Here is a 6,000-nt window from a genome sequence, read left to right as displayed (position 1 = left end):
GTATAGTTGAGTGCACTGAGAATTTGGAGAAAGTGTCTGGTTCAGATGAAACTAACTGGCAGTTGAAACATGAAAAAACAGAAGAGACAAAACCCGATGAAGTCAGCGAACAGAGTTCCTTCGCATTTGAACAGTTGAGAAAGGAGTTAGAGGAATTGGGGCAATTGCAGTTGAACGAAATTCAGTATAAGAATGGTTTGTTGGCTGAACAATTGGATGAGCGTCAAATGTAACCCGTTGAAAATGATATTGAAGGGCAATTTGATCAGACGTCAATGACTGCAGTGGCGCTTGATTAATTGTACGAGGATCAACAGTGTAGGAGAAATGCCTAGCAGATTTTCGTTGAAGCTAGAGCAGAAAGTGGGGAGAGGAATCAGTCGAGATTTTGAGAGATTGCAAAGCTGTTGCTGGAGAACCGGTCGTTGAACGGGAAAGGGAGGCGGAGTCACGTTGAAGCATTTTGAGAGCAGTCGTGGCGGGATTTCATGAGGAATAATAGCTATTGTGGGATAAAAGGAGGACTTCCATTCAATCATCAGAAGAAGAAACTTTTGTGTACATTTGTGCGAATGTATGATTTGAGGGACATCGATAGCTACGTTTTTAGAGCTATTTTATCTAACGCGTTTTGCTTAAATTTTGCTAGTATCTGATTTAATGGCAAACTGATCAAGCACTATAGCCGTAGGGGAAACTTTTAAAACAAGTTTTTTTAGGAAAAAGTGTGGTTTTTTAGATCTGTTTTTTTTTTCATTGATTTTGGGACCAAGGGTAGAATGTATGCAAGAGGCAATAGAGTTGATCAAAAGTCACCTATGGATGCTAAGCTCTTTCTGACGTCATGCACAAATAGATGTTACTTTTTTGTGATTTAATATTTTTGATCAAATTCTTTGATGCAATTAGTTTATACTAATCTTGAGATAACATCAAAATCACTTCACTGGGTAGAATTTTGTAAAAGTTTTTAGGAGTATAGCAATCAAATCAGACTGGCTTGCAATTATTCGGGAGAAAAATAATCTAGGAGGGAGGAGTGTAGATCCCGTAAGTTAAAAGTTCCACAAGCAGATACAGCAAGTAAGATAGATAAGTTAAGTGAAGTTAAATTAAAAACTTCAGTGCAGCTTTCTGTTAAAAATGTTATTGATTCCTAGGCGTTACCGAGAAGAGTTGAGTGATATATATATTGAAAAAACAATTTACTGAATAAAAGCATATTGAGCTGTCAAAATTTTTCAATTACTGAGCAAAATTGTATTTGTGCATCAGGCCAAAGTGTAAATCCTCCAGAGAGAAAACTTAATTTTGAAGTGAAATAGATATTTTGAAGAGAAATCCAAAACGGATATGAAGTGAAGGAATTTAGTTTTACCAGGGAAAAACTGAGCTAGAAATTTCATGAAACAACCACAAAACAAATCACTTCCTCAACCACTTGTTTAGTTTTATAAAGCGGACGATAAATCGATTTAATGTCATTTACACCCAATGGTTCTCTCGGGCTGGTATGGTATCCGCGCCAATCCGACCATCCACCTCCCAGTTGTTAACACCGGAATTAGCGTTGTTTGAAGGTTCTTAAGATTTCGGATTAAAAATTGACCACCTGAATAAAAAACATGGACGCAATTAAGATAAAAACGAATAAACATGATGTGTAATTGATTCTAGTACCAAGAGATAAAAATTCAAGTCGTTTTTAAGTGGTTTAAAGCAGAAAAAATTAGGGTATTTTCAAATAAGGTTTTTCTGCACTTGATTTGGAATTGGTAATTTCTCTAAATTTTATTGTCGGATTGACCTGAAAATTTGTAGAATGTTTAGTTTTGACGGGTGAAAACCGAATTTAAAATCGCATCTGAGTTCTATCTAACCTCCACGAAACTACTGCACGCTGGTTCAGCGGAAATTAAAATTTGAATTGCTCATGAAGTATTGGTAGTAGCTTTATGGATTTTGGAGGGATAATGTTGCATTCATGGGTTTTCTAATACCATAATGTTTTCAAATGGTGCTCTTTTTAACATCCGGGTGCGACGGGAAGTAGGTGTTTCGAAATTATTTGAGTGTCGAAAACCAGAAATTGGCTTGTTTAGGCGGCGGATTGACTTTGAATTGATCGTAAAGTGATTACCTGAGACAATTAGTAACAAAAGGTACCCACCCTGGTCAGCTTTAAAGAAATCGAATTTTTTTGGCTTTCGGTATCCGCCACTCCTTAAAAAAATTCAAAACGCAAACGACTCTCAACAAATAATGATAGGAAAATAATTTTCGGCATGCAATGTATTAATACATGTAACGCCGTACGCTGTGGGATGTGAGGTCTCGAAAAGTATGCAAGTTTCAAATCTAATTTGAAATAAAGATGATTTCCTAGATAACAAAAGTTGTTAAAGGGTTCCTATAACGTTGTCTTGTAGTAAATTATCCGCAATCGTGTTTCTTTACTTGCAATATAAAGCAGTTTCTCGTAACACTAATTAAATTTAATTAATTTTCGTGCATGTAATTTTAGTCTTTCTTTTCAGAAAATTTACCTTGCGACAAAACTGGCATAAAATTTTAGATCATCCACAAATTGAACAACATCAGAGTCATCATTTATTCTTTTTGAGAAGCCATTAGCATAGAAAAGAAAAATGAGAGGTCTTAAAACTGCGTACTGAGGAACACGATGAATGACAGCAGTGTTTCCTGAGAAAATGGAACCAATTTCAACAGGCTGCAAACTGCTTGTTAGAAAACGTTTTAAGACAGCTATTAATGACTCGAAAAAATTAAGTTTTTGAAAATGTTATGCGTAATAGATTTTAAGTGTTTTTCAGGTTGAAGTGTTTTTTATCATTTTAATGTTTGCAATTAATGCTTCTTTGAGATATAGAACAGCATCTTTTGAAAATTTTCGGTTTGGAAAACGAAATTGCTCTCTGTTTAGCAGCCAGTCTTGGTCAATATATTCAATTAAATGTATTAGAAGATTTTGCTCAAAAATTTTTTTCGCTGATGTAGGAATAACGGTTACAATTAGGTATGATAGTTGCGGATAATTTACTTCAAAATTGAACCTCTCTCTACCATGAGAATAAAACAACATGACAGGTCAAAAAAAGTAACTTTCGATATAAGAAAGAACAATAAGTTTTTAACTGATTCTTTTATTGCACAAGCCATTCCAATTTATAATAGTCTGCCTTCTAATATTAGACTGAAAACAACATCGAAAGCTTCCTTAAAAAAACAACTGAAAGAATATTTTTGGAAAGAATTTTTGAAGGACCCAAAAGTAACTGATATTAAAGATGATATTGAGAGCATTAGATTTTAATTTTAATTTTTAATCTTCACGATGTACATATAAATTTGTGAGAACATTTTATGTTCGCATTTTAGGCCATTTTTTAATAATGTAAGGTCAAATTTTTAGTTAAGTAATTTGATGATTTTATAATTTTACATAATATTATATTCTTAACTTTACATTGCCTCTTTTACCATTTGCTTTTTATACTTATGTGTACCAGAGGAAATTAACAATGTTCTTTTTTTTTATGATAGTTGTTCGACTTTGTGTATGAACAGGTGTGACATGTTCATACTGCTTCTTTGAGATATAGAACAGCATCTTTTGAAAATTTTCGGTTTGGAAAACGAAATTGCTCTCTGTTTAGCAGCCAGTCTTGGTCAATATATTCAATTAAATGTATTAGAAGATTTTGCTCAAAAATTTTTTTCGCTGATGTAGGAATAACGGTTACAATTAGGTATGCCAGTTGCGGATAATTTACTTCAAAATTGAACCTCTCTCTACCATGAGAATAAAACAACATGACAGGTCAAAAAAAGTAACTTTCGATATAAGAAAGAACAATAAGTTTTTAACTGATTCTTTTATTGCACAAGCCATTCCAATTTATAATAGTCTGCCTTCTAAAATTAGACTGAAAACAACATCGAAAGCTTCCTTAAAAAAACAACTGAAAGAATATTTTTGGAAAGAATTTTTGAAGGACCCAAAAGTAACTGATATTAAAGATGATATTGAGAGCATTAGATTTTAATTTTAATTTTTAATCTTCACGATGTACATATAAATTTGTGAGAACATTTTATGTTCGCATTTTAGGCCATTTTTTAATAAAGTAAGGTCAAATTTTTAGTTAAGTAATTTGATGATTTTATAATTTTACATAATGTTATATTCTTAACTTTACATTGCCTCTTTTACCATTTGCTTTTTATACTTATGTGTACCAGAGGAAACTAACAATGTTCTTTTTTTTTTTATGATAGTTGTTCGACTTTGTGTATGAACAGGTGTGACATGTGTTTGTTTCAGAACAATGCGAAATAGATTATTGTGGATTCAATCAAAATCTATTTTAACACTTTTTGGGCTCCTGAAATTTCGAGGAAAAGCCCAGCATATGGGTTTAGAAATTGTTCACCACAATTCGGTTCACTTAACTGTACATGCTATTTTTATATAGAACTAAAATTGAACTTGTTGATGATACGAAGTACATTGTTATCACTCATTCACGTTTCTTACAAAAGGAGCCTCGAAACAGATTGAACAAATCAATTGAAGCAACTATTGATTGGGCTGAGAAGAACTGAATCCCTCATTCGAGTTAAATGATGCACAACTTAATTGCTGCAAAAAGAGCATTGCCGCCATTTGTGTTGAAAATTTGAATAAAATGCGCCTTTAATGTCACAAAATCCTAGCAACTAGCATGTGTTTTTGATTGGATGTGTGTGCAAAATTGAATGCCTAATTGGAAAACAACTCTCGATTTTATTACACGGAAGGAAAGGGGGAAACTGTTATGAAATGGCGAGTGTGTAAAATGCATAATTGGAGCTATATCTGAATTTTATTGTAAATCATGGATCGCTTGTTAATATTTTAGGAGAAACCAGGTGACACAGTGGCAGCAAAATAAGAAATAGTAAAATATGCAATTGTTTTTTTTCCTGCTATCTTTCTCTTAATTTAGTGGTAGTAGTCAGTAGCTGCTGCTGCTATTTGCTCCAAACGTTACTGGCAGAAATTGGAAAGCAGTTCTTATTTCCTATGCCACGTCCTCAAACAGTTTAGTCGGTAGGCTAGATTTATATATTTGAGAGAGAGAGAGAGAAAAGAGAGAAAAAGTATAGAATTATGTGAGCGGTTATTGCGTCGTTTACGGTAAATAAACTAACGAATTTTGTCTGATTGTACGTTAGGAAGTGTGTTTAGCTATTTTTCATTGCAAATCAAAGAAAAACACAATTTTTCTTCGTTTTTTTCTTCATCCGCTGTCTTTGTTATTGTTGCATATTTTGTGTAATATTTTTGTTTGCTTCGCTCGCTTATTATTGCTCTCTAGCTTAACAATTGGAAAAGATGCGTGCCAACATCCAAATATTCCCTCACTACTTTTTAAGCAACATTCGTTGTTAATTAAAGGGAAAATAAACTGAATGAGCGGATGAATGGTGTGTATGGTAGTGTACTGTGCAGGAGGCTTAACATGCGAATAAATTCATACTTACACACCCAACATACTACCCACACTACCACAACTACCAATACCACCACACTACTAGTACAAGCCTCTGTCCTTTTCTCTCCCATTCAGTTGTAGGCATACAGCAAAACGTCGTCGGCAAATTTCTATTGTCTGAACGTTTTTAATCACTTTTTCTACCCACAATTTCTTATAAGGGTATATCTCCTTTCCGCTTTTTTGTCCCGATTTCACTGCACCATCAAACCACACACTGTTCCTCCATCACAATAAGTCACACACTAATTTCATATTTCTCACATCTTGTATTCACGTGCTGTCCGCGTGCGAGTGAGAAGGACTACGCTGCTGTACAGGGTTCCTACTCCCCCAATATTCCTATCAGCCCATAGCATTGATTATTGCTTAACTGCAACCCTCGGGCCAAACATTTCTTCCTTCCCGTCTCTTGTCCCCCTCTCTAGAGCCTTTCATCTAT

The 6,000-nt window shown here is 34.1% G+C and overlaps 1 protein-coding gene across 1 annotated transcript in view; it reads left to right on the top strand.

Moving 5' to 3' along the window:
- The first annotated feature begins 5,021 nt into the window (after window positions 1–5,021).
- The window catches only part of LOC142355155 (uncharacterized), a 46,158-nt gene continuing 45,179 nt past the window's right edge, over window positions 5,022–6,000 (top strand). Inside the window, exon 1 of the mRNA XM_075407409.1 lies at window positions 5,022–5,113. The gene's annotated coding sequence lies outside the window, so the exon portion shown is untranslated. The remainder of the gene's footprint in view (window positions 5,114–6,000) is intronic.

This window comes from Convolutriloba macropyga, unplaced genomic scaffold (genome assembly GCF_964194025.1).
Source record: "Convolutriloba macropyga unplaced genomic scaffold, txConMacr16.3 SCAFFOLD_1014, whole genome shotgun sequence".
Classification (NCBI taxonomy): domain Eukaryota; kingdom Metazoa; phylum Xenacoelomorpha; order Acoela; family Convolutidae; genus Convolutriloba; species Convolutriloba macropyga.
The sequence above is the reverse complement of the archived record's forward strand: the minus strand, read 5'-3'. Positions and strand labels throughout refer to the sequence as shown.